General features: G+C 43.6%; 2 long non-coding RNA genes and 1 pseudogene across 2 annotated transcripts; all 3 read left to right on the top strand.

Annotated features, from left to right (window-relative positions):
* Positions 1-1,108: 1,108 nt before the first annotated feature.
* LOC146686380 (uncharacterized) lies at positions 1,109-13,513 on the top strand. Its single transcript, XR_014916854.1, has 2 exons — positions 1,109-1,908; positions 10,093-13,513. It is a non-coding gene; the product is annotated as an uncharacterized LOC146686380 (long non-coding RNA).
* Positions 6,855-8,940, top strand: LOC146686382 (uncharacterized; annotated as a pseudogene).
* Positions 8,996-9,405, top strand: LOC146686381 (uncharacterized). Its single transcript, XR_014916955.1, has 2 exons — positions 8,996-9,140; positions 9,231-9,405. It is a non-coding gene; the product is annotated as an uncharacterized LOC146686381 (long non-coding RNA).
* Positions 13,514-14,172: the final 659 nt, after the last annotated feature.

The raw sequence follows: 14,172 nt of genomic DNA, 5'->3' as shown, positions 1-14,172 counted from the left end.
GGAGCCTCAGTTGTATATCACAACACTGTCTCAGTGAAGACTGCAGAACTGCAAGAACTGAACCTGAATTTAATGTTAAAATTGACTTTAAGACTTATTACATAAGACTTTTCTACAGAGTCGTTTCAACTCCAACAGAAGGACAGCTGCCATCGTCCTGACTCTCCATACCCACAAAGGACAGTGCTAATATGGTTCAACTGACAGACTGTATATAAAAGATGGGCATAGCTATTTCATCTAAAAGCTAAAAACAATTCACAAGTTCCTTTTCTCTCTTAATGGCCTCTTAATTGCTCTGGCTGCAAACATAAGTAAAAAAAAAAAAGAAGCAGGATAGGATTTAGGGAATGGCAACCCTTCATTCTGAGCTTCCCTCATTCATCAATCACAAGGCAGTAAAACTCTCAAATAAAAAAGAAATAAATAAATAAGACTTTAAGCTTCTTATATACAGCCTTTTGGTACACTACTGTTAACAATTACCATGAAAAACTTCCACTTTCCCAAGATTTACACTTACTGATGAAAACAATCTACAGTAAAAACCTGGTTAAATGCAGGCTTTAAATACATACATATGCCTGGCATTAAAAGTAGCACACCTCTCCTTTTTCACACGCTTAGACTCTTGCATGAATAGCTACATTATTCAATCAGACACCAACTCTCTCGCTCCCCTGTCCAACTTTGACAGGAGCTTGTGTTTTGCATACACACAAAACACAGAAAATAATTGCTTGACACACACGCCGACCGCTGGCCAGCTTTCTTTATTTTACACAGCACACTCTACACACATGCACACAGAAATGTCTCCCCAAAACACACTGGAGGAGACCCTTACCCCTCATCACGGCCCCTGTCACAAACGCTACTTGTCGTCAGGCGGTGTGTGACTCCCCTGAGTCGGTTGCCGAGCAACCGTGGCTACATTAATATGTGCGATGGGAAAGGAGCAGGGGATACCTCTTGCCTGTGGAGCGAAAGCAGCCACGACAGCGTCAGTGTGAGGCGACTGGTTCCCTCTCACCACCCCCTACCCCCTCCCTCTGTCTCTTTCTTATAGCCGTCCAACGTTCACGCTCTGCTCAGTTAGTTGGGGAAACACACACAGCCGCCGTAGCAGGAGAAAAGGTATATTAGGTTGCACATCATGTAGAGCTAACAAGGGCTTCCACCACTTTAGCGGGGGTGCTTTTTAAAAAAATCCTTCTTTTAAATTTTTGTATGAATCATGTAAAAGCCAAGGTGTCTGCTAAACATATCTTATGCCGCTGAGCAGTAAAAGTTTTCTTGAGAAGATGAGCTTTTAATAAGGGTTGACAGGTTGTCTTGGAAGGAGAGACAAGCCCGAAAATCTCTCTTTTTTTGTAAGCTTTGCGGATTAAAGACAAAGGAGGATGGAAATATTCGCATGAAACAGCTTTGTTACCCCCCACCCCCATCCTGCCCATCAACTGACTCAATTCTTCAACTTGACATCATCCCTTCACACAGACAAGAAGAAGAAGAAGAACAAGAGGAGAAGAGAGAAGCAGAGGTGGGGAGGCAAACAGACGGGAAAGAGGAGGAAGAGCGGAGAGGAGGTGGGCAGCACACTTTCAGCTCTCACAAGGCTGAGGAGGAGAAAGTGACAGCAGCTAGAACTTGGCCACACTAGTGAGATGAAATTTGGAGAGGAGACGCTGCAGCGCTCAAGGAGACGACATCTAAAGAGAGCCCTAAAATTGGACCGCCTGGAAGGCAAGCCAGCAGTCTCTGGATCCCGTCCACCGCTTCCACCCCCAACAGCAGAAGGATGAGAGGGGTCGACTTTCACCTTAGTGGCCAGGGATGTCTGTGCACTATGGGAAGGCATCCCCTTCCAGCATGTCCAATGCTATGTTATTCCTGATGCTTTGCAAGGTAAGTCTGCTGCAGTTCCACTCTCATTCTAAACCATTAAACTCAAAAGGATTTACATCTGGAAGCTGTCTACAAACAATTTCACTGCAGTTACTCCACAACAGTGCATGGCTAGGAATTTAGTATGCAGCATGATATATTCTTTATAAATGTTAGATATTTACAGGCTCAGAGTTCTTTGCATGAAATATTGACTAAGGGTACCAGACACCCCTTGAATCTTGAATAACAATTGAACTATTGTCTTTTTGTCTCTGTGCCTTTGCTATGAAAAATCACCTTAATAGTTAATAGCTTCGGAGTTGCACCTCATCTATAATGTTATCAAGTTTAAATATTTAATAAATGGGTTAAAGAGGTAAAAAAAATCTTTACATTTTTTAAAATAATTACAAAATAAAGCATTCCAGCTTTTCAAAGCATGGTATGGAGAGGCCAATTACATAACAAGCCATGAAAACGCAGAAACTTTCCTGTTTCTCACTTTGGTATGTGACTTCCTGAGTGCGTGAAATTAAAAAAAAAAGGAAAAAAAAGCAAATTTAAATGTTGTCAGTTCAAAAATAGGCCTGCCAATTTCTTCTCACTCACAAAACAATGAGTACAGGTTACGGAAAATGGGTCACGCTCACTTGAGAAACTATTTCATCTGATTTTCTTTCTCTGTCACTCTTCCTCTTTCTTGATTGGTCTACATTCATTCGCTGTTGAACAGTTTTTGTTCTCTACGTGACGCTCACTAGTTTTTGTGTTTTTTGTCAGCGTGTGATGGGTGTCAAACCCATGTATGCGCGCGTGTGTGCGTGCGTGTGTATACATACACACTCGGGAGGGGCTGGGAGCCGTTTGATTTAATTCCATTTTAAAACAATGCCAAAAGCGACTCTGCCTGTCAGACTCGGTTAGCATCTGGAGTTGTTTGACATGCTCGGGATTATTCAAGTGGTAAAAGGTTTTACTCTTGACTGATCTAATCTGAGGATGTTAGCTTCCGTTAGGTGTAGCAGGAGCGTCCAGATTTATTGTCCCAGGTATGGATTCTTGCTATTTTCCCTCTTTCTGTTCCTGTCTGTGTGTCTGTCTGTTCTTTCTATACGACTGTGTATCTGGATGTGCACGACTGAAGAGCAAGGTTTGAGTTTGCTATGAAAAAGAAAAAAAACCTCCCAAAATGATGCTTCAAATTTTGAAGGAAAATTTGTTGATCCAGAGATGCTGCTTTTATAACGTTGGATAATGTCGGGACCTTAAGTGGCCCTGCCAGTGACAGACCTGCTCGGATTAATTACAGAGACAAAAGTGAAGACGTTAACATTTTATAATCACATAAAACAAGCTTGAGTATAAGAATAGAAATCAACTCTGAAATATTGAATGCCCTGCGCCTTAGTGCACAGTCAAAAATAATCAAGAGAATTAGAAACTGATCCAGATGATAATCTCTCATTTTGATATATTAACCTCAGCACGTGTATACTGTTAATGACTTCTGTTTCATGCTTGTTCTGAATGATAGAGCTCTAAAACACACTGCCCGGCCTTAGTGTTAAACAGACAGAGGAAGTCATTATGGGCAGTTAATGATTATAGCACATCGCACGATGCCAGCACCGGCTGCCTCTTGAAACAGAATGCTCTCGGTTGTTGGCTGTACAGACTGGAGCTGTTGAATGAGGATTCACTGGAAGGCATCCAGAGGGTTTTGCTGCGCTATGCACAGCTGTACCTTTCGGTGAAGCTCTTTACTTAATACACAGGTTTTGGCAGAGCCTGGAACCTCGTACTCACCACCACTTCCACGACCACCTCATCTGCCTCCCCTTTCTTCTCCCTCATCATCCTCAGGCACATTTCTCTCCTGTTTTTTTTTTTTTTTTTTGCTGAGAATGTTTATATCAGTAGCGAGCAGGCTTCTTTATGCATGAGGGCACATCCAGCGCGCCACACAAAGATCTCCTTTCAGGTTGAGGGAAGCCCCGTTTATAGTGCTCCCCGGGAGAGGCAATCAAATCCCATTGTAACAGGTCAGGGGAGGAGGATGAATTTAACATAGAAACCGAGCATGACGTATTTTTATGTACGTCAGGAGCAGACTGTACAGTGTGTGGATGATTGCAGCAATTCAGAGTATCCATGTGGGATGTTCTGCTTTAGAAAAGACAATCATTTTGATGGTCTTATAAAAAGTCCTGCAGCAAACGTCATGTGACATTTACTTTATGAAAGGCATTTTAACCCCCCCCCCCCACAGGTAATCCTTACATACAGTACCCCCCAATAAAAAACCCCCACAAAAAAACCACATCATTCATGCATACTTCTTTGGTCCATAAAATCCAACTTTTTTACAGTAGCAAGTACACTGAATTGAACCTCTTAAAATGAAAAAATCTGACTTTATCTTACTGTAATCAACCCAGTTTAATCTCCCTCGGCTTCCCTCTCTTTGTAGTACATCAGCCTTACAGACTTTGACATAGTGTAAGTGATTCCTGGCAGGTGATGATTTCTGCCAAGGTCTTTTTTTTCCTCAGCCAAACCGTCACAGAATGCAAGTCAGAGAAAAAAGGACAGTGCTTACAACACTGATATAAAACCTTCTTTGTCCAAAGTTCCTTTAAGAGGACACATAAATTCTTTTTAGAGGAAAACAAACTCTGTAATTTAGCCATAATAGTTGTGGATTATAAGTGATTAACTTTAGTAAAACTTCTGTGTGAACTTGGATTAATCTGAAGAAAAAAAAGACAATCTGGATTGCAAGTATACAGAAAGTAAAACTGATTCAACCCAACGAATAAACACCAACCATTGCGATCACCAAATGACCTCTTATTTGACGAAGTTGATGGCAGTCAAAAGTATAAATATCTGCTAACATGGATGCTGTGAATTTGTTTTTTCTCAAGCACAAAAAGCAATAAACATGCAAACGTAAATGCAATGTAAATCTAATCTGATGTTTTGCTTTGGCAGTGTGCTTTGATCCAAATAGGAAGTGCTACCACACACAAATAATAAAGGTTTATTCAGGCCTGTATTTAATATTGCAAGTCTGTTCCTTTTCAAAAAAGACCATAAGCCAACGAGGTACACTGTGTACCTTGGTTGAACTTTAGGTAACCTCTACCTTCTGGAAGTCAGAAACATTGAGTTTATTGAGCATCAAAGCTTTTTTACTTAGAGGAACAGCTTCCTGTTAGAAGGTTTATTTTTAGTTAGGTTACATGCTTTTCTGTTGTTATTTGACATATAAAACCCACTGACCCGCAAAAGGAGCTTTTTCTCCTGAGAGGTGTTTGGATGCCAAGTTGCACAAGCTGCTGCGCCTACGGGCTAAAAACATACTGCTAGTATCTAATACTGCACCCTAGGCTACACAAATCGACACACACACACACACTAAAAACTCACACTTGAGAGCGCTAGCACACTCAGAACTTGTTTGAGAGCAGTCCCAGTGTTGAAGAAGTACCACTGCTGAATAGAGGCTAGTGCAGAAATATCTGCTGTCTTTTTGTTTTCACTCACTAGGCTTCAAAGACGAGCCAAACAAAGGGTTTAACCAGATGTTAGCAATGAACAAAGCAGCTAGTATTTTATTTATGGTAAAATTCCCCCGTCCTCTATTGAATTCATGTTTCATAGTACATTAATAATATCTGTAAAATGGATAAAGCATTGTGTACTAAATGTACCGAAACTGCGTTATTTTTGTACACAGATTTGAAGAACATCTCACCATATTGGAATAACCTGCAAAATATGTATATATGTCTATATATATATATATATATATATATATATATATATATATATATATATATATATATATATATATATATATAGTACTTAGCAAATTCATTAAAATACCCCCAATGTAAGGCTTATCACAGCTGTCCAAATTTAACAGCATTGGAAATTACCAAAGTCATTTTTAATGTTTGTGTAATGGTTAACCCACCAATATGCAGAAGGTCTTTATAGTAATTATGAGTTTTATATAATTACTGTGGTTATCCATGACATTTAAAACATATTGTTTTACAAAAAAGTAAAAAAAAAATAGTAAAAATTATAATTACTTTTTTTGTCACGGTCTGGCTGGCAGACCGTGGGGATGTGGGGAAAGGAGGACCCAGGCGGGTGCTCTATGTATAAACAGTGTGTTTATTTACAGAGTGGAACAAAAACAACAATAAATCCCCGTGTTCCCCCAGACTCCCGTGTCGTGTCTCTGCGTGAATAGTTCGTGTCTCTGTGCTCTCCGCTCCCGTGTCAGCACCCCCCGGTGCTCGCTGCTCTTCGTGCCTTCCACGCTCCTCCTGCAGGAAACAATAGACGCAGCCGTCAGGACACAAATAACCGCGGGCATACACTTACACACATTAACTCAATTCAATGGGACGACTAACGTGGAGTCTCAAGGAAATGATCCCGCGTCGGTGGGAGCTCCAAGACTCTCCTAAGTAGCTCCCCCGACGAGCCCTGATCAGCAGCAGGTGTGTGGCTTCGGGTGTGGCCAGTCCCTCCGCAGGGCCACACCCCTCAGGCCTGCAGGTGGCCGAGCTCCATCCTCCAGGCACACCCGCAGACATACACACCCATACCTCGCCTAAACATATGAGTGGGACACAGACTAACACAGCACAGAGAAACACACATATGTACACGCACAGAGAAGGAGAAACGACACCAAAAATACATAATAATAATACACAGGTCCATGACTGCCCAGGGATCCTGGGTCGCCCAGTCCCAGGACCCTGACAGTAGAGACACGAACTATTCACGCAGAGACACGACACGGGAGTCTGGGAGAACACGGGGATTTATTGTTGTTTTTGTTCCACTCTGTAAATAAACACACTGTTTATACATAGAGCACCGCGCCTGGGTCCTCCTTTCCCCACATCCCCACGGTCTGCCAGCCAGACCGTGACAGAATGATCCCGCCACGCATGGACCCAGCGGTCTCCGAGGAGAGGCTCAGGAGGGAAGTTATGGACGAAGTGTACCACCTATGTGAGGTGTGGTGGGAGAAGCCAGCGGAAGGTTTGCGTCGCGCCGTGGAGAGGCGGCTGCAGGAAATGCTTTTTAAATTCCCCTGGCTGGTGGACTCCCTTAATGCAGTGGTCCTGGACTTCCTACTTTCCACCCTCCACCTCCACTCTCCTCCTCAGGCTGCCCACCAGCTCGGACAGCTGGTGGATTCACTGCCTGAGACGCCGGCCCCGACGCCGACACGGAAACGACGTTCGCGCCGCCAGCGTTCCTCACCGCAGCTAGATCCACAGACATCTCAACAGCTGGCTGTGGTGAGTCATATGGACAATTCATCGTCACTCACCTCAACTGTTTACTCTGGGGCTATGTTTATACGGTCAGCTGCCCGTCCGCTTTCGGCTCAGTTACCTGCTCAGCAGCCACCTGTAGCTGCGGCACAGCCAGCTGCCCAGCCGGTAGCCAAAGCGCAGCCCAGCTGGTCGCTGTACCTCCAGCCGTCACCTGCTGAATCATCCCCCGCGACATCTACCTCACCGCTTACAGTTTCATCCTGTTCACCATCCACATCACCCGCTCAGCCATCTTCTCCACCAGCAGCAGCCTCCATTCCACTACCCACTCCAGCGGCCTTGTCCGGAGAGAGCGACCTCACACACGTCCAACGCCTGATGGACTGGGTAACTCACACCACCAACACAAGAGCAAGAGTGGTGGGATTAAACGCCATCGAGGCAATCCTGGAGGGAAACCCCTACCTCGGCCAGCTCAAGGGAGTTTCCGCCTGCCTTTGCACCCTGCATAAAGCCCGGGGGGTAGTGCAAGCTCGGGAAACCTCAGACTTCGTCAGCTGCAGCAGGAGCTCAGCGAGCCGGAGGAGCCCGCACCGCCAGCTGTGGAGCTCAGCATGCCCGAGCAGGAGCTCAGCGAGCCGGAGGAGCCCGCACCGTCAGCTGAGGCGCTCAGCGAGCCGGAGGAGCTCAGCATGCCCGAGCAGGAGCTCAGCGAGCCGGAGGAGCTCAGCATGCCCGAGCAGGAGCTCAGCATGCCCGAGGAGCTCAGCGAGCCGGAGCAGGAGCAGCTCAGCGAGCCGGAGCAGGAGCAGCTCAGCGAGCAGGAGCAGCTCAGCGAACCACCAGCAGAGGAGCTCGGCGAGCGGAAGGAACAACCGGCGCTGCCAGCAGCCGAGGAGGAGCTCTCGCTGCCAGCAGCCGAGGAGGAGCTCTCGCTGCCAGCAGCCGAGGAGGGACCCGCTGATCTCCGGAGCCGGAGATCAGCGGACCGGAGGGACCTCCACGTCTAGCGCGGCCTCCTCGCCGTCCACGTCCGGTGCGTCCACGTCAGCGATCGGCGCGTCATGGACCTGGTGCCACGCCTCGCTGTTGCTCACCGGAGCAGCGACATTGCCATCGGACCCGTGGCAGGCCACCAGAACCGTTCCGCCGCCACCGGACCCGTGGCAGGCCGCCGGAGGAGCAGCGCCGCTGCCACCGGACCCGTGGCAGGCCCCCTGAACTGTTTTGCTGCTGCTGCCGGACCCGGGGCCGTCCGCCGGAGCTGCTACGTCGCCACCGTTGGGCTCGAGGTAGGCCCCCTGAACTCTTTTGTTATGTTGATGGGCCGCCTGAGACTGTTTTGTGGCGTTTTTTTCTTTTTGTTGCTCCGCTGCGGGATGCGCGGTCGGACTCTGGGACTGTGACCTTGGGGGGGGGGGGGGGGGGGGGGGTTGTTTTTTTGGGGGTTTTTGCTTGTTTTGGTTCTGCCCTCCGTCCTGGACCTCCCGCCGCCCGCCCTGGGTTGGTTGTACTGTTTTTGGTTTGTGTTTTTGGGTCGTCGGGAGCTGACCCTTAGAGGGGGGGTACTGTCAGGGTCCTGGGACTGGGCGACCCAGGATCCCTGGGCAGTCATGGACCTGTGTATTATTATTATTATTATTATGTATTTTTGGTGTCGTTTCTCCTTCTCTGTGCGTGTACATATGTGTGTTTCTCTGTGCTGTGTTAGTCTGTGTCCCACTCATATGTTTAGGCGAGGTATGGGTGTGTATGTCTGCGGGTGTGCCTGGAGGATGGACCTCGGCCACCTGCAGGCCTGAGGGGTGTGGCCCTGCGGAGGGACTGGCCACACCCGAAGCCACACACCTGCCGCTGATCAGGGCTCGTCGGGGGAGCTACTTAGGAGAGTCTTGGAGCTCCCACCGACGCGGGATCATTTCCTTGAGACTCCACGTTAGTCGTCCCATTGAATTGAGTTAATGTGTGTAAGTGTATGCCCGCGGTTATTTGTGTCCTGACGGCTGCGTCTATTGTTTCCCGCAGGAGGAGCGTGGAAGGCACGAAGAGCAGCGAGCACCGGGGGGTGCTGACACGGGAGCGGAGAGCACAGAGACACGAACTATTCACGCAGAGACACGACACGGGAGTCTGGGAGAACACGGGGATTTATTGTTGTTTTTGTTCCACTCTGTAAATAAACACACTGTTTATACATAGAGCACCGCGCCTGGGTCCTCCTTTCCCCACATCCCCACGGTCTGCCAGCGAGACCGTGACATTTTTGATTACGATGCCAAATTAAAGTTCTATACTTACAGCCCTGAATAGAAAACTTAGTTTAATTGGTTGAATGTTATGCTTGTCCAGTGTCCAAATTTGCGTGTACAAATGCAAAATCATTTTGTTATTTGCCGAGTTAATAACAACATGACTTTGAATTTCAAACAGTTTTCTTTTGACAGATTTCTAAACTATTTGTATTTACTTGTTTTTGTGATTTCCCGACAGCATTCAAAATCCAGATCATTCAAAAGAAAACATATTATAGATAAATCATTCTGCTTTTTGTTGTTTTTCTTTAAAGCTAAAATGTTCCAGCTACTTCCCTCCATTGTATTATTTATCACTAAAATCTGACGTTATTAGCTTTCCAGCCTTTTTTAATGTATTAAAGAGAAAGCATACAGGAGAATGGTGTTTGTTTACTTTCTGTTTTTCAATGATTGTAAATTATTGGTGCCTAAGCAAACACCTCACCAGCAGAAGACTAGATTTCCTGTTTTATTGCCATTATCACTGTCCACCACACACTGTGCAAGGACCCTATTCAAGGAAAATGAATAACCAATTGCATTAACTAAAACATGGATTGTGTTTGTCTTTTCTCCTTATCTGCCTGCTCCAGACTGGTCTGAGAAGAAAACTGCAGGCTTTTCCAGGGAAAATGGTAAACACTCTCTACAGTGATGAGGAAAAGGGAATCCAAGACAAGGAAAGTAAGGAGGAGACCATCTTGGCCATGCTGGGAATCATTGGGACCATTCTCAACTTGGTCGTCATCATTTTTGTCTACATCTACACCACCTTGTAGGTCTTGAACTCTTATTGTGCTTCATTAGTGGACACAGCAGAGCACATCTGAGCTGCTTCAGCAACACTATGTTGACTGAAAAGGAGAAAAAGATGGATGGAGAGAGGAAGAGGCTGAACTGTGCTGTTGCCATATGGCACCAGTCCTGCATCACTTCAAACAGCTGAGACTATAAGAAACTGGCTTGTTCCTCTCCCTTTACAGGTAAAATTATCCAGAATTTCTGGTCATTTTGACTTGTATATAAATGCATGAAGCAAAGTCGAGAGACTGAAAAGATGAGAGCTTTCACTAACACGTGGACTTAAAACAGCAGGAAGAGTGGACATTTTTGAATAATACTTTACAAATGCTTTTATTAAATGAATTATGATTTATTGTTCTGTTTTACATCCATGGGATAACAGTTCAAATTGTAAGTAAAAATTAGCTTTTGGTTTGCTGTTTTTTTTTTAACACAACAAATTTCCATTTCTATGAGATTTTAACAGACAAAAGGAAGAAAATGTTATTCTGATTGATTTAATGTTCACTTTAAGACTGTATTTGTCACCAGTGTTTGCAAAGTATTGACCGGACGACATTTACGGAGACTATTATTCCTGAAATTTAAATACATGCAGAGTTTTAGGTTGTATGCTTGTACATTTACAGGTCAAAACTGAGTCTATAAATGGTATAATATCAGTTTAATGTGCTGAAATGAATCCATAATGGTTACACTTGACATTGTACCGAACATTAAACCACGGAAGAATACTTAAATTGTTACTTAAATTAGTTAAAAGCAACGTCGTTATCCTGTAAGTGTTTAATTTATCACTTCCACTTTTAAAGGCCATCCATATAGAAAAAGAAGAACCGAGAAGCATATTTTACTCAATCAGATGCAGCTTTGAAACTTCATAAAGCCTTTCATAAATTTGTCAACATGTACAAAATGTTTCATAATCTTTATGTTACTTATTACTATAAAAAGCTCACTCTTCAAAGTAGAAAAGGGAAAGCGACAGCTTGGGCTCTCAGTTCGTGCATCACTAAATCAGAACTTGTCCATGATTACTGTTTGCCTTAAAACATGAGGAAATGTCTATTTCCGCAGTGTTTATCAGGTTAAAAAGACTTTGTGAAACCCTTGTTGTACATACATATAATGTTCGTATTTTATGGGTTTATTGGTGGTAATTTTTATAAAAGCATCCTACTCTTGTCTTAACCAACATGATTACTACAAGATATTTCCAGACCTGGGCCAAACAGCTTACCTTGAGTCATTTGTGTCCATTTTCAGAGGACGACACTGGACAGTACTGTGAATCATAGGAAATTTACATGACGGCAAGAACCTTTAGATTAGCTTTTGGTATGATTCTTTTTCTTACACTGACTAAACTAACACTGTGTCTATTTTAAGGCCTCGTTCCATCTGAGAGCAACCATGTCAGCTAGAAATTACATTTACATACAACTAAATTTCAACAAGAAGGGAGTGTGTTGCTGACTGACTTAAGTTTTCTTTTTAAATATTTAGGAAATGCTCTTTATTTATTGAACAAGTGGTTTAGTTTAGGTTTACACAAAGTTGAGGTCAGCTGCACATCCAATTGAAAAAGTTAGTTCAAGCTGCTTTAGCATGCATGCATTTGCTGTGCACCTCCAAGCATCTTGGCAACCCACCTTCACCTCCAGCATTGCCTATGACTATTTATATACGCAAACTCAAAGATGAGGCGGTCCCAGACAAAAAGAATCTTCTTTAAGCATGACACAACAATGTTGATAATGAACTTAAGTGTAACACGTGTAGTGACAGCATATTTAATTTTTCACAAAAATATTTGGCTTTGGAAAAGTATATATAAATGCACCAGCTACAAAATTGTTAGACTGCTGTTTTGGCACTCTGTGTCAACACTTTTGATGTTTCATGTTTAAAATCTTCTGATTCTTACCACTGAACGAAAACAGTGACACAGCCCGCAGTCAGCCAGTAAGGCTGAATAAGAATGTAAACCCCAGGCTGTGGTGTCGCGGTCCAATTTGGGTCCTGTTGTCTATGTCGACTTCCTTATGCTGACTGAACATTCCTGCAGTGCTTCACTCATTAAAAAAAATGATATTAACATATAACCATAATGTTCGTGAGACAGGCTTATTGTCAGACACACTGGACAAAAACCGATTAATTCTACTTGACCCAGGACTGGAATTAAGAAACATTTTGCACTTAAACATGAGAAGAAAGTGTGTCAAGTTTTTTTTCTTCTTTTTTCCACATTTGTGAGTCTGACTGATCTGGTCCAGCTTGTACAAATCAAATCAGGTCAGGTTATGTGACAGTTTGAGGTAAAAGTGACTTTCTGTAACATCCTAATTTAAGAAGCACTGAAATTCAAGAATTTTTCTTTATATTTGCGTTGAAGGAGGGAGATAAATATTTGAGAAAAACATTTTGTTTTAGAGGCAATGGTAGGTACTTTTTTCCTGTGCTTCCAATCTTAATGCTAAAATGACTGGATGCTGGCTGTAGCTGTCAGACATGTAAGTGATATTGATCTTCTTATGAAACTTCCAGCAAGAAAACTAGTAAGTTCCCAAAGTGTTGCACTATTCTTCTAATAAAACTAGATATAAGAGATGAGAAAAGGCCTCCAAATAACGATGTACAGTTTGTAGAGAATGTAAGGGTAGACAGGAGGCTATATTATGTGAAAAAATGTCATGTTTGTGCTCTTCAGTCAACAACCTCTTGATTTCAGAAAGTGCCTGAGATGAAATGTCTCGACCTCACCAGTGGAGAGGTGAAGGAAAGAAAAATAGATCGCCTGTCATACAGCCAGATGAGTGGAAGAGGTTTGCAGAAAAACATGTATCCTGATGGGACTGGATTTCCACATAGCATAGTTAGCGATGCCAGTCATTGTTTGTCTGGGCTGAGGGGCTCCTTTGTTTCACAGAAAGGTTTTAAAATGAAAGCTTAGTAAGCACACGGAAGAGTCTTATGAATGTATTTATATTTGATGTTAAAGTTGATTATTTCTCTTATTCTTATTGTTTATTTATTTTTCCTAAAGCTATGTAACCCGATGTATCCTTATGATTTATTTGTGTGTATGCAAAATCTATTTAAAGTCACTGTAAAGTCTCTTGTGGGTGACAAATGGAAGGGTTAACAGTTTTTCAGCCTGCAGTTTTGTTAACAAATATTAAATAAATACATCTAAAAGTGGTTGCATCAGGTCGTATAATCTTAATGCAGAGGGATAAGGATCCGTGGTTAAATATTCAGGTATAAGCAGCTTCATTCATTAAACATGATATCCATCAATTCTGAAAGATCCTGTCAATATATTAAATAATATATAGGTACGATACTGTGCAAAATTCTCAAGCCACCCCCGATTTCTTTAAATTTTGCTAGGAAACAGGAACAGGAACTTGTGCGGGAAATTACTGAAATATGAGTAAATGTACACAGAAACAGAGGCTATAGAGATAAAAAATATACACCATTCTAATAACCTCTAAAAAGGCTTCTTGAAGGACATTCAAAGCTTTTTTTTTGGACTTTGGCTGCCTTTTGTTTTGTTCTATGTCAAGATGTTCCCACACTCTTCCAATAATGTTGAGGTCCAGGCTTTGGGGAGGCCAATCCATGACTGACAGTGTTCAACTGTGTGTTTATCTGGTATGCTTTTACTGCATTGGCAGTGTGTTTGCTGAAAACATCAGATCAGCTGCTTTCACCTGATCAGAGGGCCCGGTGGCGCCGGTGTCCGGCAGCCTCGCCTCTGTCAGTGCGCCCCAGGGTGGCTGTGGTTACAATGTAGCTTGCCATCACCAGTGTGTGAATGTGTGTGTGAATGGGTGGATGACTGGATGTGTAAAGCTCTT

This window comes from Copadichromis virginalis, linkage group LG19, assembly GCF_057382275.1.
Source record: "Copadichromis virginalis isolate Kocher_CV1m ecotype Utaka linkage group LG19, C_Virginalis_male_GT1.1, whole genome shotgun sequence".
Taxonomy (NCBI): domain Eukaryota; kingdom Metazoa; phylum Chordata; class Actinopteri; order Cichliformes; family Cichlidae; genus Copadichromis; species Copadichromis virginalis.
This window is presented reverse-complemented; position numbering and strand designations above follow the sequence as displayed.